At 48.4% G+C, this 16,469-nt stretch overlaps 1 protein-coding gene across 2 annotated transcripts in view; it reads left to right on the top strand.

Annotated features, from left to right (window-relative positions):
• Positions 1 to 12,239: 12,239 nt before the first annotated feature.
• MAP3K12 (mitogen-activated protein kinase kinase kinase 12) overlaps positions 12,240 to 16,469 on the top strand; it is a 134,991-nt gene continuing 130,761 nt past the window's right edge. Inside the window, exon 1 of one of the 2 annotated variants that reach the window (XM_077329026.1) lies at positions 12,240 to 12,513. The gene's annotated coding sequence lies outside the window, so the exon portion shown is untranslated. The remainder of the gene's footprint in view (positions 12,514 to 16,469) is intronic. The other variant, XM_077329025.1, reaches the window with a different exon arrangement.

The raw sequence follows: 16,469 nt of genomic DNA, 5'->3' as shown, positions 1-16,469 counted from the left end.
ATGGGGGAAGCCCTGCTGTTGGAGTGTCCGAGAAGCTCCACAGAAAACTGCATGCCTCTGTCAACGTGGGTGCAAAAAACCCTGAGCAGAATCCAGCAACAGAAGAATGGAGAAATATCAACAGGAAAAAAAAATCTTGGCAACAGTCTCTCAAATGAATACAGGCAAACTTGGCTTTGGTTACCAAGCAGAGAGTGCCAGTTGCCAGGTAGATGGGGAAAGTCGATTTGTGCTCCCTGTGGATGTGTAATAGTGCCGTCAAGTGTCACATTTATTTATTTACTTATTATATTTATCTACTGCCCTCCCCGAGGGCTCAGGGCGGTTTACAGAAAGCAGGAAAAGATACAGATCACATATGGTAGCGATAATAACATGATCAATAACATTAGAAAATAGAAATTGCAAGAGCCTCGGCTCAGCTCTTGCTGGGACCCAGTGGTTAAGGCCGATTAGTGTCAGTCGTAGTGGATGGAGGGGCTTGGGGCCAATTGGAAGCGGTGGGTTGGGTCGACCTCAACCAAATGCCTGGCGGAGGAGCTCCCTGTTAAGGTTCTGCCAGGGCCCTGGGAGCTCGTTCCACCAGGTGGGGGCCAGCGTGGAGAAAGCTCTGGCCCTGGTTGAGGTCAAGCGGGCTGCCTTGGGGCCAGGGACCACCAGGAGATTGGAAGTAGTAGAGCGCAAGGCTCTTTGAGGAGAGTAGGTGGAGAGGTATATTGGGCCCAGACCGTGTAAGGCCTTAAAGATGACTTATGACCCCAGCCAGGGGTTTTCTATTGCCTTCCTCGCTGATCTTCCGTCCAAGTACCAAGGCCAAGCCCTGATGCTCCAAATGTCCGTGGACTACAATTACCATGAGCCCCTGCTGGCAGGGGCTCATGGTAATTGTAGTCCATGGACACCTGGAGCCTATACCATGCCTCCTTCCTTCCCTTCATGCTTTCTGTCTTCAAACATTATTTCACCTGCTTATGACATCTTTTCAGTTTGCCAGACTTGAAGCCAAGTTTTAATATTCAGATTTTCACTGCGCGTCCAGTTCTTTCCTATAAGCAGCTAACAAAGCAGAAACCTTGTTTAAGTGCTCATTTTGCACAGAATAGTGACTAATACCTAAAAGCATATCTAGGTTCCAACATACATTGATTATTGTTAATTCCAGTATCCCAAGTTTTGTGTTTGTTTTTTTCATTATTCGGATAATTTCTGTGCCACCTTTCCCTAAAACTCTGTTCTGGGGTCTCCCATTAAAAGTCCCGAATGCAGTCATAAATATAGAATATATTTTAAAAGAGACTAAAACCAGGAATGTAACCACTTGGGAGCTCAGCCTAGCCTGATCTCTCCAGAGCTTGGAAGCCTAGCATGGTCGGTTATGGTTGGCATTGGGACGCAAGGCCACCGAGGAAGGTAGAGCCTCCTACACAGGGAAGGGCAATGACCCCTTTGCTCATACCTTGCCTTGAAGATCTCGTAGGGCTGGTGTGGCTACAAGTCTGTTGTGACTTGACATTAACACCAGGGATCCGAATTTCTGCTCACCAGTGGTTTTGAGTAGAAAGCGTGCTGTAAGAAGGCCTTCAGTGAGGGCTGAACACAATTCCTGAGGAAGAGCATTCCAAAAGCAAGCTGAGAAAAAGAAGAATAGTTGGTTTTTATACCCCACTGTACTACCCAAAGCGGCTTACAATCGCCTTCCCTTCCTCTCTGCACAGCAGACACCCTGTGAGGTAGGTGAGAGAGCCCCGATGTTACTGCTCAGTGAGGGCAGCACTATCAGGGGTGGAATGAGCCCAAGGTCACCGAAACTGCTGCTCTTAACCACACTGGCTCACAAGGCTTTTCTGTGGATCTTAACCAACCATACCAGTAGCAGGGTGGCTTTCCATAGCGTTGCTCCCTCAGATGGTCATTCAGTACGTACACAAGGGTGGAGGCCCGTCAAAGACTTTGGACTTAAACCATTTGGGCTTAAAGCATCAAGCAAGCATTTTGCATCAGGCCAGCAACAAACTGAGAACCAGTCCGGCAGGTACAAGACTCAGGTTACACACAAGGGGAATTCGGCAGCCTCCAGACCAGGCTGTACCACTAGTCCCATATCAGGTGACCCCAACCCATAGCACTTCCTTGTTTTCCAGATGAGGTTTGTTCAACCTCATGCACTCTTTGGCTGCCTCTGAGCACTGTTTCAGTTCTGCCAGCATGTCTCCGAAGCTGGATGGAAAACCTGGCAGAGTTGCCATCATCAAAATATAGATGAGGCTTTTCCTGCTGGCTTCTGGGTGAGCATGAATGTCAGAGACAGGATGGGGAAGAAGATGGAGCCTTGAGGGATCCCGCAGAGCTGTAGCCAGGGGCAGGACCATGGTGCCTCAATTTTATTCTCTGAGACTTTCCCTTCAAGAGAGGTCAGAACTACTTCATTATTCCCATGTGATCCTACTAAATCAGGCTTTCTCAGCCAGGGTTTTGTTAAACCCTGGGGTTCCTTGACAGCCCTGGAAGGGTTTCCCAAACGGGTGGAAGTTAATTAATTTTTATATTTTAAAAAATGTGTTAAACATTTATTGGGTGATATTGACCATATATGGTCATGTTGACTCCCCACATCAGCCAATAATGGGCCTGGAGGGGGTGGGAAGGGGAGGGGCCCCAGATGGCGGTGTGTGCACCTATGCTTCCCAACCACGTTCTGCATGATTGCGCCACTTCTGAATTTCTCAAAGCCTGGAGAATGTTTCAGCGGTCTCGCAATGGTAAAAAAGTTGAGAAAGGTTGTACTAGACAGGGGTAGTCAAACTGCGGCCCTCCAGATGTCCATGGACTACAATTCCCAGGAGCCCCTGCCAGCGTTCGCTGGCAGGGGCTCCTGGGAATTGTAGTCCATGGACATCTGGAGGGCCGCAGTTTGACTACCCCTGTACTAGAGAATCCAGACAGATGATACCAAAGCCCGAGGAGAACAGGAGAAGCAATAGGGGCACACTCCCCATCAGTAGATCCAATATGGACCAACTGTTGGTATGACAAAGGTGACTTTTGTGCCATGACAAGGACGGAAAGTGGATTGATTGATATGCATCTTGGTAATAGGTCTCATCCAGGAACCCCTGGACGCTGACAGGTGAGTACCTTAGGAACAGTACATTTCAGTCTTTTAAGACTGAGCAACCAATAATATATCTAGTAGAACTTCAAGGTTTAATATATAGAGCCATCAAATAAAAGCTAGTTGGTTGATCAATGGAAGGAAGTTGTGGTTGGTGGAGCTGAGAGTTTAAAGCTATACTTGAAAGACTGGCCTAGTTTTTAATATGATTTCGCAAAGCAAGGTGGTGATATTACTTGATTGGTGAGGGGAAGGGTGCTCAAGTTCCCTGGTCAGTTCTTGATAGTAGAGTAGAACCAGGAAACTCTAATGCCTGCTCGATCGTCTTAGCACTGTTTGTCTAAAACGTAGCGTGTTTAAAACTTTAAAAGGAGGCACAGTTAAATTGGTTCATCCCATTTGTTCCACATAATAGATTTCTGGTAAGGCCTTGGAGGAGGAGCATGTCTCATGGCTTAAGTGCCACTCAGCCCTTAACACCCACTCAGGGAGGCTGTCCCGCCCCTGAGTGCCTCCTCCTCCAACCAGCTTGCCTGCCTGTCCAGTGGCCAGCCAATTGCCTTCTGTCCCCCACTCCTGGCTACCCCCTCCTCCTTCCACTTCCCTCTGAGGCTTGGAGGCTGCAGATCCCTGCCGCTTGAGACTGCCCCAGCCCCTGAGTTCGCTAACAGCTGCCTGCAGCCTTTCCAGGTCCTGGGCGGAGGGGAAGGCCATCCGCAGAATTCTTCTGCTCCATCCCCCTCATCTAGCACCCATTGTATTCCTGAATGCAACGGGCTTGGCCTCTAGTCTAATAATAAGGTGGACTGTGGGTAGGTTACTTTCTTCTGTGTCTTGGAAAGGTGAGTATGCCATAGCTCTGGTGGTGTGCAGATTTATTTCTACTCGATAGAGCTGTTAATAAAAGGCAGGTGTTTATCCACCCCCAAAAACTAACCCATTGACAGCATTTGTACTCTGACTGTATGCATGCTAACATTAAGCTCCGGAATACATGACCATGTTATGGTGTACAGCATGTTACCTGCTTACATCTTTCCTGGGACCCACCACATGTTTTTATAATGTGGTTATGTGGGGCTCTTTCCTGACTGGCCAGCGGAGATCAGATTGGCTGTGCGGAGTTTTGTTTTAGTTCAGGTTTCACTGCTATTTCCTAAGGTAAAATTACCCTTCTTTTCCCCTACCCCTGGGCTTCCTATGTGCGTGTCCTCTGTTTTGGGGTTGAATCCACATCTTGGGTGGCTTGGCTGGAAAACGCCAGTGCTTGAGGCCCAGCAGATCTCCAGTTCCCTCCCTCCACTGTCCAAGTTTGAAAAGAGCATAAAGATACAGACCGCTTTTCTTGAATCACCTGTATTCATTGTGGCAGTCTAGCAAAATGGCCTCAGCATTGTTGTGGTGGTAATGCTGGTCTTCATTTCTAAATAGCTGGTATCCATGCACAAATGCTAGTGACTTGATTTAGGAGGAAAGCGTAGGGAATATTAAAAAGTGTAAATGCAAAGAGCAAACTGGAGGACACGGGAACCTTGTTGCTGATTCGTGCCTTCTGGAATCAGGAGGCTTCTGTGTTTTCCTGATAAGGCTTGGGGTGGTGTCTTCGTTTTTCTCCGGAATGAAATACCACATGAGATTGTGCAGGGGGTTGGACTAGATGACCCTGGAAGTCCCTTCCCACTCTATGATTTTAAGATTGGGAAGCTACCAGTCTGTTCCCTTTGTTGACTCTGAATCAGCAGGCAAGCCTTTAGAAGTAAGACAGGCGACTCTCCAGTCTTCAGAGAGCCAGTGTGGTGTAGTGTTTATGAGCAGCGACTTCTAATCTGGAGAGCTGGGTTTGAATCCCCCCTCTGCCACATATAACCTGCTGGATAACCTTGGGCTAGCCACAGTCCTGGCAGAGCTGTTCTCACAGAGCAGGTTCTCTCTGAGCTCTCTCGGCCTCAGCTACCTCACAGGGGTAGCTGTGCGGAGAGGAAGGAAAGGTGATTGTAAGCTGCTTTAGACTCCTTTGAGTAGCGAAAAGCGGGATATAAAACCAGCTTTTTCTTTATTAAGGAAGATTCTCTTAGGCGGCTCAGCATTTTATATACCTTGATAACCCCCCCAACCCCACCACCCAAAAAAGGTCTCAGCCTTTTCTTATGAGGCTTTTAACCACCACCACCCCTTTCCTAGCTCTGAGATGTTTTTTTGGCTGGACGAACTTACCCTGTTGCAGTGAGGATCTTTTACATTGAGGAAAATATTCATAGCTTGAAGAAGAGTTGGTTTTTATACCCTGCTTTTCTCTACTAGAAGGAATCTCAAAGCGGCTTTCTCAGTAGAGTGACAGGATATGGGCTGCAGTGAAATGATTACGCTTCTCACTCTCTGAGTCCTGCACTGCTCTTTCTGGCTCTCTCAGTCCAACATCAACGTGCCCACCCAACACACACACACATCAGAAGCCCTGAGACGCCTTTGTGAACTGCCCACTCAGGAATGTTTCAGTTTTTTCTTTGCCCTGTTCTTCTGAAAGATGAGAACAATAAATAGCACTGGCCTACTCTACAGGGGTGCTGTAAAAGGTAACTAATGCTGTATGCTGGACCACACTGTTAAATCACAGCCAACTTACAGCAAGTCCACTAGGTTTTCAAGGTAACCAACACAGAGAACTGTCTCCTTCAGTCTTACAGCCCTGGAATTCTTTGTTGGTCTCCCACCCAAGTACAAAGCAGGACCACCCCTGCTTAGCTTTCCAGATTTTATAAGATCACACTTGCTTAGGCCATCCAGGCCAAGGTAATTATAGGGTCTGTTTACATTGTACAAAAATACACAAATTGAGACGCAGACAGAATCTCAAGGCAGGAAAGATTCAAATGAGTAGCCGTGTTGGTCTGAAGTAGCACAATAAAACCAGAGTCCAGTGGCACCTTTAAGACCAACAAAGATTTAACCAAGGCGTGAGCTTTCGAGTGCAAGCACCCTTCGTCAGACTATGATAATCAGATTATGACCTACAGGGAGTGATCAGTTATTCCCTGTCATGTAAGAAGATCATAGTCTGATGAAGGGTGCTTGCACTTGAAAGCTGATGCCTTGAATAAATCTTTGTTGGTCTTAAAGGCAGGAAAGGTATCTTTGAGTCTAACACGATGCCTGCATGATTAAGAACTCAAGTCAAGGAAGCCATAAAAGGATTTTTGTTTGTTTATAAAGTGGTAAACATGAAAGGAGCATCGGTTCTGGCAAAGCTGAAGTTGACAAGGTGAGCAAAAGGAGAATTTGAGAAGGAGACGGACAACAGCATTAAGAGAAGCAGTAAGCATTTCTTCAAATGTGTGATTTCTATCCCGCCCTATCCAGGAGGCTGGCTCCGGCCGGAGTACAACATAGATGTTTAATACAGAAGTGACAAGGGCCTAAAATTATAGCTTGATATTTTAAAAGTCGTTGGCACAAACAGGCTAAAAGTAGCAGGGGCATCTCATTGCTCAGAGCAGGCAAGAGTGTGGCCACAATCTGGGACGTCTTCTGCTCAATGTTGGTACGAGTAGCTGGATGGGTGGGGCCAGGGGATAGGCAGATTCCCAACCAAAAGCCTGGTGGAAGAACTTTTACAACAGAGAATTAGCTGCGCTCGTTCAGGAGCAGGAACCCCGCTAGGGAAGCAGTTGTAGCCTTTGGAATCGCTCAACAAAGTTGGGGGAGAGGCCAAAGGAGCAACAAATTCATGACAGCTCTTTATACTTTGGAAAATGTGGGGTGGGGGGGGCTAGGGGTGCCAATTCTGGCTTGGAAGATCATGGCTATTTGGGGCTGCTGCTGGAGGAAGGCAGTGTTCAAGGAGGAGAGGGAATTCAGCAGGGATGTGATACCAAACAGCCATTTTCTCCATGTGAATTTGCATCTGAAGTCTGGAGACAGGCCATAACTCTAGGAGAACTCCAAGCCCCACCTGGAGGTTGGGAACCCCTTGTGTGGTACATACCACATTGCTGTTTTTAGGAAGGGTGCCTGAAGAACTGAGGCAGATTAGGGTGATGTATTGAGGTGACGATATTGTATATGAGCAAAGCAAACAGCAATTTCACATTGGTTCCCTCCCCCCCGAAAAAACACCCCCATAGAGACAGCCACCCCAGGAAACACCTACAGGGAGCGACGAGTTTCGGAGTGGGAAGACAATAATCGATGCTCTTAATTAGATGCTGCTAAACTTTTATTAGGTTTTAAATTGTTGGATTATTATTCTTTAATGTTTTATTGTTTTTATTGCTGTTATGGATAAATTGTGTATGTACACCACCCTGGGCCAGTCTCAGGAGGGCAGTCTAGAACTTGAATAAATAATAACCAATCTGCAAGGCATACACCTGAGGGTTCTTAAGAGAACTCAATTTTTTTACCCTTGAGAAACCCCTGGGACATTCTTCAGGCTTCGAGAAACCCAGAAGTGGCACGATCCTGCAGAATATGGTTGGGAAGCTGGTCACGTCCACCCAGGGTCCGTCCCTTCCTACCCCCTCCAGAAGAAGAAGAAGAAAAGAAGAGTTGGTTCTTATATGCCGCTTTTCCCTACCCAAAGGAAGCTCAAAGCGGCTTACAGTCACCTTCCCTTTCCTCTCCCCACAACAGACACCCTGTGAGGTTGGTGAGGCTGAGAGAGCCCTGATATCACTGCTCAGTCAGAACAGTTTTATCAGTGCCATGGCCAGCCCAAGGTCACCCAGCTGGCTGCATGTGGAGGAGGAGCAGAGAATCAAACCCGACATACCAGATTAGAAGTCCGCACTCCTAACCACTACACCAAACTGGCTCCAGGCCCATCATTGGCCATGGCGGGGGGTCGACATGACCATATATGATCATGTCATCCAATAAATGTTTAACAATTTTAAAAAATAAGTTAAAAATCAATGAACTCCATTCAGGAAACCCTTCCAGAGTCATCAAGAAACCCCAGGGTATCCCAAAGTCTTGGTCAAGAAAGCCTGGCTTAGGAAAAGGAATGAAAGTAAAGCAGCTACTGTTTCAATGCCCTCGTACAATGCTGTGGTCCGGCTTCTTTGGGAGTACTGTTGTGATTGCCCTCTCTCTAAATGAAGAAAGGCTGTTTTTTTATGCCGCATTTTTCACTACTCAAAGGAGTCCCAAAGCAGTTGACAAACACCTTTTCCTTCCTCTCCCCACAACCGACATCCTGGTGGGCCTGAGAGAGATCTAACAGAACTGCTCTGGGAGAACAGTTCTAAGAGAACTGTACCTAGCCCAATGTCACCCAGCTGGCTGCATTTGGCAGAGTGGGGTCTCAAAAGGGTATTGCAGAGCTGGAAAAGTATAAAAATAAGCAAGCAGGGCGATTAGGGGGCTGAAGGACTCTACATATGAGGAAAGGCTGGGAACTCTGGACTTTTTGAGCCTAGAAAATATCCAGGCAAGGAGATACATGATACAGCAGAGGTTCTCAATATGGCACCCGCTGATACATTTCCTTCTGCCTTCCAAGTTTTTTTTTTAAGTGGGTGGGGCCAGCAAGGCTTCTGATTGGCCACTGGAGATTTGATTGGCTGTAGGAGTTTTCTGATGTTGATCTTCTTGACGTTCAGCTGCAATCCTGCTCTGGCAGTTTCTGCTTTAACCTTCATCTTTTGTCGTTTCAGGTCTTCACTATTTTCTCCCAGCCATGAGGCATCATCTGCATGTCTCAAATTGTTAACAGTCTTTCCACCACTTTTCAGTCCACCTCCGTCTAAATCTAATCCAGCTTTCCTTGCGTTAGGTTCAACATACAGATTGGACAGACAGGGAGATGAAATTCATCCTCGTCCTTGCCAATTGGAAACCATTTTGTTTCTCCATAGTCTGTCCGTATTGCACAACAAAACAATCAGATGTTGTAGCACACCCATTTATTTTTAAACCAACCAACATTTCATGGTCCTTTCTCTCCCCACCAGTCTCCCACCCATCTTTCTAATTTTGACAGACCAGAAATTTTTCCATCATTGGTGCTGAGAATCCATAGTTTATTTACAATCCTCAAAACTGTATATTGTTCCATTGTGTATTTCATTGCTTTTATGGTTTTACTAGCTTCAAAGCCTGTTCCTAAGAACGGGCCTTGAAAAGGTCCCCTCCCCTGGCCAGGCAGTTTAAGGTGGCTTTTGGCTGCAGCTCACAGCCGGATCAAGTGGGGTGGGCGGGGGGGGGGGTGGACCAGCTCGTTAGCAGGCCTGGGACACAGCTCCTTAGCAGGCAGTCAGCAGGATGGGAGGCCCTCATTAGCAGGCCCAGCCTAGCAGGCCAGGGGACTCTCTTTAACAGGCCTTCCACCATAACCCTTTGCTCAGGGCCCTCTCCCCTTACCTGCTGCTGGCTCCAGGCACTGAGGCATGTCTTAGAGCAGTGGTCCCCAACCTTTTTATCACCAGGGACCACTCAACGCCTTTTACTGAGGCCCAGTGGGGGGGGAGTAGTTTACTCCTCTATTCTCAACCACTGCCCTAATGCTCTCTGATTGCTATGGTAATGTTTAAACATCCCTTCAAAATAAGATACAGACACGCCACAACAATGAAGTGTGTTGTAAAGGGCTGGGGGGGATGAAGTAAAGGGCCGGGGGGAGGCAGAAGGTGTCCTTCGGGACCCACCTCCAATTAGTCAAAGGACCACATGTGGTCCGCAGCCCACAGGTTTGGGATCGCTATCTTAGAGCAAAGAGACTAGAGTCCAGGGATGGAGGGCAGGAGCTGCAGGGGCAGGGCCAATCAGGGTGCAGCCATGGTGCCGCTGGCTGCACTCTGATTGGCCCTATTCCAACTTGGACAGCCAGATGCGTTCCGCCCCCCCAGGCTGTTTCACAAATATATAGAGGAACAATGGATGGATAAGGATTACCCAATTTATAATGTATCATCGTTTTTTAATTTGCTGCTAACCACCCCAAGATGGCGAGTCCAAGATGGGGCGATATACAAATTAAATTATAAACAATCAAAAGTTTTAATCTATGAAACAGAGGCTGATTTTCTTCTGAAATTCTCCCATGTGTTCCAGTAACCAACATCTTTGCAATATGATCTGTGGTGCCTCTTTCAGAATCCAGCTTGAATACCTGGCATTTCTTGTTCCATGTATGGCAACAGTCTTTGCTGTCAGATTTTGAGCATCACTTTACTCATAAGAGAGATTAGTGCAACGTAATAGTTGCTTCTCTTTGACGTCTCCCTTTTTGGGCAACTGAAATGTAGATGGAGCCTTTCTAGTTTGTGGGCCACTGTTGTGTTCTCCGTATTTGTTGGCATATTCCTGTGAAGATTTTGATGGGCTCCATTTCTGTGGCGTGAAATACCTCCGCTGATGTCCCATCTACTCCTGGTGATTTGTTTATCCCGACTGCTTTGAGCGCAGCTTTTGGTTCACTTTCTAAAGCTGCAAGTTCTTCTCCGAAAGATTCTTTCCAAAGTAATCCACCATCTTTTGATCTCTTCTGAATGGTTCTTCCGTGTCCTGTTCCCATCCTTGATTTTGTACTGGTAGGTTAATGCATCTCCCTGTTGATGCTTTAAACCAGTGGTTCTCAATCTTCCTAATGCCGCGATCCTTTAATGCAATTCCTCATGTTGTGGTGACCCCCAACCATAAAATGATGCAAGGGTTCTTTCACAGAAATTAAACCGACACTGACCAATGGTATTGAAGATCCATTGTTCATTTGTATATAAATTGTTTATTTTTCCGGGGTTCCTCAGTTCAGTTCTGCCTCTTGTCCCACCATGCCAATCTCACCCTTTTCCACTGCTCCAGACAGTCAAACGCTGTATCTCAATCTACCCCGCAAGGCTGTTGTGTAGATGGCACCCCCCCCCCCGGGCCAAGCTGCTTGCCCTGCTGCGACCCACGTAAAAGGGTCATTCTACCCCCAAAGGGGGTAGACCCCCAGGTTGAGAACCACTGCTTTCAGCTGTCCTTTGATCTGCCAGGAACATTGAACATCATGGTCATGGGGGAAAGCTCTGTCAAGTCGCAACTGACTTATAATGACCCCTTTGGGTTTCAAGGCCACAGACATTCAGATGTCCTATTGCCATTGTGTAGCAACCCTAATCACCCTCAGCGTTCTCCCATCCAAATACTAATCAGGGCTGAGACAGCTCAAGCTTCCAAGATATAGTGAGATGGGACCATCCATGAGCCACGAAGGTAGATTTGTAGAGGAGAGGTCCATCACTGCCTACCAGCCAAGGTGAATGGAGGGCAGCAGCCCTCTGAATACCAGTGGTGGGAGGCAGGAGCAGGGGAAGGCTCTGGCCTTTATGCCCTTTTCTTTGAATCCCGGGATAGAGTTATGCCAGAGCTCTCTAGGGTAAGGTGACCAGATTTTAACATTGGTAAAGTGGGACACCATTGACCGGGGGTTCATGATTAAAAATTTGGTCTATATGGAGCAACAAAAAGTTTCATAGAATGCACAGAACGCAAAAATAGTATTGTAATATATATATATTTTAATGCCAACATAAGTACAATTTGCCAGGTACCCCCAGATGTCCCTCTAAAAGTGGGACCATCTGGTCACCTTAATCTAGGGTTACTCGGCTTTCCCCAGAAGTTCGGATGGCCGCTGGCATCACTAGCTGTCACTGGAGCCCACTTCCCCTGTTGCTCTACAGGCCTCGTCTCTTTCTCCACAATAGAAAAGGTAAAATGATGGTTCGATGGGCTGGCTCACTCCTGCATCTCACTTCCGCACCCGCTTCTCCAAAGGGGCATGGCAACACTTCCTGGGGCTCCTCGAAGCCTGACAAATATAGTATTTCAGGCCCAAAGGCTGCTCCCGTTGAAAGCGCCTGCTGGCCTAGGTGGTCCTCGGGGGGGGGGGGGGTCCAAGGCTCCTGCCATGGCCTTAGGATGGGCTTGAGAGCGCCGGGCAGCGCAGCAGGCCCGTCCATCCCAACAAGGGCGTTTCGCCTTTAAGAGGCCGGTCCTCCGCTCCGCCCGAGGCTCCCCGAGTCCCCCCTGGCGCAGGGCGGGTCTGTCCCCGGAGTGACACCGGCTGGAGGGAGGGAGGGAGGGAGGGGGGGGCGGACAGACCGGCAAAAAGCCCGCAGCCCCGGCGAAGGAGGAGCCGATCCGGACTGCGGCGGGGGGGCCGGCGGGGCCGCGCCGGGGCTGGCACTGCGAGGATCCTCCTCTCGCCTCCATCGCGCCCTGGCTTGGCTTGCGTGCGCCGCCGCGCCTTGGCCGGGGACGATGCGCCTCCTCCTCCTCCTCCTCCTCCTGCGGGCCGCCGCTTGTGTCCGGGGAGCGCCGTGATCCGCCAGATGGAGACCGGCCTGGCCGGCTGACGGAGCGAGGGAGGAGCGGCCGCTTTTGTTGCTGGCACGAAGGCGACCGGAGCGAGCGAGGTAAAGCCGGGGGAGGGCGACCGCGGTGGGGTGGGGAGGAATCAGCCTCCGGAGGGGAGAGAAAAGTGTCTCTCTGTGTGTGTTTGTGTGTGTGTGTGTGTGTGTGTGTGTGTGCGTGGGGGGGGGGGGTGACCCAAGGCCAAGAGCGATGGGCGATGGGGAGATCTGGTGCAATTGATGGCCAGAGATGGGGGGGGGGCAGGTCCAGCGCTGGGGATGAGCCCGTGGAAAGGATGCTTTCAATGTAAAAGGGGGGGGGGAAGACACACACTGGCGCAGCCTCCGGCTCCCGTTCCCTGCCGCCCCCCCCAATATCTGGTGCTTCCATCGCGGTCCCAGAGGCCGAAGGAGGCAAAAGGTAGGCTGCCGGGGCTTGGACTGAGTGCTGGGAGAAGGATGGGGGGGGGGATTGCCTTCTCTTCCTCCCCCCCCCCCCTTGTTTTCTTCTACCTGGCTGCAGGCAATAGCAGGGAGGGGAGGAGAGGGGGCCAATTCCAAGAGATTTCGGGGTGCAGGGATTGATTGGCTCCCTCCAGAAGGGCACTCTGCCCCCTCCCCCAGCACCCCCCCATGTTTGCCTCCAGCCAGAGATTGACACGGGGAGGGGGGGGAGGAGGAGGAGGAGGAGGATGCGGCTTCTTCAAGGCCGGGACGAGTGCGGATGGCTTTGTGGCTGCCTCTGGTTGTGGTGTTGTGTTGCCTGCACGCAAAGTGGTCTTCCTGCCCCCCCTCTCCCTGCGGTGTTTCTGCTCAGCCCTGGGCCTCATGGAGGATGCTGAATTGGGAGGAAAGGGCTTGAAGGATGGCGAGGCAGATGGACTGAGATTCCCCCCGGGAGAGCAGCTGGGGGAGGGGGAGGGGGAGGGGGAGGCATGGCCCAGGCTGTTCCATCCACCCTAAGAGGGTGGGGGGTGGGGGACATGCCAATCTATCTTTCACGGTCTCAAGCGTTGTGCACAAGAGATCATCCGGATGTTCCTCTCATTTGTTTAAACCAGAATAACCCACAGCTTGGTTCCTCTGGGCAGGGATGCCAAGAGAGTTTCAAACCTGGCTGAAAACAGCCATCTCTTGCTGCGGAAAAGTCTTTCCCCTGCTGTGAGATGTTCGGGATTGGCCGTGACAAGCTGGTGCTGATGAAGTGAACCCCACACGTGCTCAGAGGCATTTCCCCCCCCTCCCTTACTGCTTAGATGTCCCCCTCTGGCAGCCAGATTTTAGGGCCGAGAGCGGTGCTGCAGAGAATGCCCCAAGAATAAGAATAACCAGTGTAGCCTAAGGTTTCTCCTAACTCACTCGTGCCACTGGAATACCCACAAGGCTGCTAAACGAAGAGGTGGGATCAAAATCTCGTTTTCTGTTACCCTTTGATCTCCTGGAACAACTAGGAGGGCCATCCTAAGGGTGCTTTTCCTTGGAGTAAGCCTCACTGAATAGACCAATAGGCTTCTGAGTAGACCTGTTTTGGATGGCGCTGGGGTATTTAGAGTACCGGGGAGGGTATGGAACAAATTTGGGTTAAGTGGATTCCGCAGCACATCCCCAAGGATGAAGTGTTGTCACAATCATGGAAAAGCTTTTGGGTAGGAGCCTCTTTTTGCTAAGATCTGTCCCTCCCCCTTTCTGCTTCTCCTCATTTTGTGCCTCATTTTGATGTCGGTAGCCTTTCCCCTACCAATTAGTGGATTTGGAAGGGGGTCAAGATACAAGGAGTATCTAACAGGCAGAGGAGGTGGTGATAAGATTTTGGGAGTTCTCCCTATGGAGGCAGGGAAATCATGTGATTTACCTTCATGTATTGTGTTTATGCTAAATCGGAGTGGGGTGAAAGAGATCTCCAAGATGTCCAGGGTGGCTCTTGGTAGCCTCCAATGTCTAATAGCTAGAGGAGGGTTGCCAATCTGCCACAGAAATGTTGCAGGTTCCTTTCGTGCCCCAAGCTTCCTAGGTGACCTTGGGAAAGTCACTTAGCTCCTTTAGGCCTCTAGCCTCCCAAGCAGCCAGGCCACTAGGATATGTGGTGTGAGGGAGTTAAATACAGTATCCATCAAGGGACATTTAGATTTGCAGGGATATTTAGATTGGAAAAAACGGGAGTTGCTGCTAATGAGTTGAGCTGGAGGATGAAGTTTTAAATGGGGGGAGGGCATGCAAATACTCTGCATTTCAGGGGATCCTTCAACAGGGCACACTGTTCATCCCCCCCCCCCATGTCTAGTCTGCCAAAGGAATTAGACCATGCAAATCCCTTGAATTATTGTCTGACAGATGCTCTGATGCATCTGATTGGAGGAGGCTGGCTAGCACGATTTCTTGACTCTCGTGGCTCAGCCGATGGCCATATGAAAACCAGTATTCCCTATTGCCCTGGGACTGGATACTGCATTGATCAAGACAAGGAGGGCTAAAGAAATTCTGGAGGAAAAACCCTTGAATTCTTAAATAACTGTACTTCATCACCCAGGTGATCAGGATATTGAGTTTTTAAAATCTCTGCATCAGGGCCAATTTGGTGTTCTTGCTTAGATGAGATTGGCATCTCTTTAACATGTCTGTGGGTTTGCCACTTTAGAACGTGGTCTTTGAGGCAGAACTTGGGTCTCTGAGAATCTCACTGTCTTCTTAAGTTCCTAGTCCCCATGATATAAGGCTGGAAGAGTCCTCTATATCTTTCCTCTTGTTATCGTCTCTGAGTCTGATGTGTTCAAATTATGCATAAGGCTGCCTTTTAGAGCCAAGGGGAAAGCCCTGTACAATTTAAGCCCTATCTGCAAACTTCTTTCATTTTTCTTTCTTTATTCCGATTGGTACCAAATCTAGATTTCCTAGTTAAAGAATGCACATTGACTTGCTCTACATTAGAGTCAAGTTACTTGGTTACTCAACAATTCCACAAAATGGGTTTATTTTACACTTTCTTCATTTCTGCCCTTCCCTACTTTTCTCCCCAAAGAGGACCCAAAGCAACATACATCATTTTCTTCTTCTCTGTTTTATCTTCACAACAACCCTGTGAGGTAGGTAAGGCTGAGAATATGTAACTGGCCCAGAGTTACCCAGCAAACTTCCAGGACAGAGGTGGATCTGAACCTGACTTTCCCAGATCTGAAATTCTACCCACTGCCTACTTAACAATGTATCAAAAAGCAGGGTTGTGAAAGGCTCTTCTCAGATTTTGGAGTGTTTTGGACACCACTAGGAGGACCAGACAGTACTGGCTTAGATGGGCCATTCGTTAGGTTCCATATCACACAACTTATTTATTAAATAATGCCATATAACACGATCGACTGCCCTTTCCTGGTTTTCTGTCACCTGACTGTACCAGCTCCAGATCCCTGATGTTTCAGAATATTTGTGTCAGGGGAAGGTTAGTGACAAAGGCTATTTAATGTTGTTGGTTGGATGAATCGGTTCCATCCAAGTGTTTTGAGGGGCAAACCCCAGTTGGGACATGTTATCTCCTAGTCTGGCGTTGGGAGATACTTGTGCATCCTGGGATTCTTTCCAGTGGCTCAGGGTTCTTTTCCTCTTCCACATTACCCTCACAGCGACCTTGTGAAATAGGTCAGTAGTTTTTCAAAATCATCCACTGGACTTCATGAGTGAGATGCTGTGACCGTCTCATGTGTTAAACATACCTGGAAAGGTAGAAGGGAGCATTTTCATGCTATTGCTAGGCCGTTCTGCCCAAGGTGGAGGATCAAAATTTGGCGCAAAGGAAGGGAAACACAGAATTCAGTTTCTCTGGATGTTAACTTTTTCTTAATTTTTAAAAACTTTATTTATTATTGTATTTATATGCCACCCTCCCTGAAGGCTCAGGGAGGTTCACATGAAACAGGAACAATACAGGTAACTCAGTTTATAATAATAATAATAATAATAATAATAATAATAATAATAATAATAATAATAATAATAATAATAATAATAATAATAATAATAATAATAAT

Source organism: Paroedura picta, chromosome 3 (assembly GCF_049243985.1).
Source record: "Paroedura picta isolate Pp20150507F chromosome 3, Ppicta_v3.0, whole genome shotgun sequence".
Taxonomy (NCBI): Eukaryota; Metazoa; Chordata; class Lepidosauria; order Squamata; family Gekkonidae; genus Paroedura; species Paroedura picta.
The sequence above is the reverse complement of the archived record's forward strand: the minus strand, read 5'-3'. Positions and strand labels throughout refer to the sequence as shown.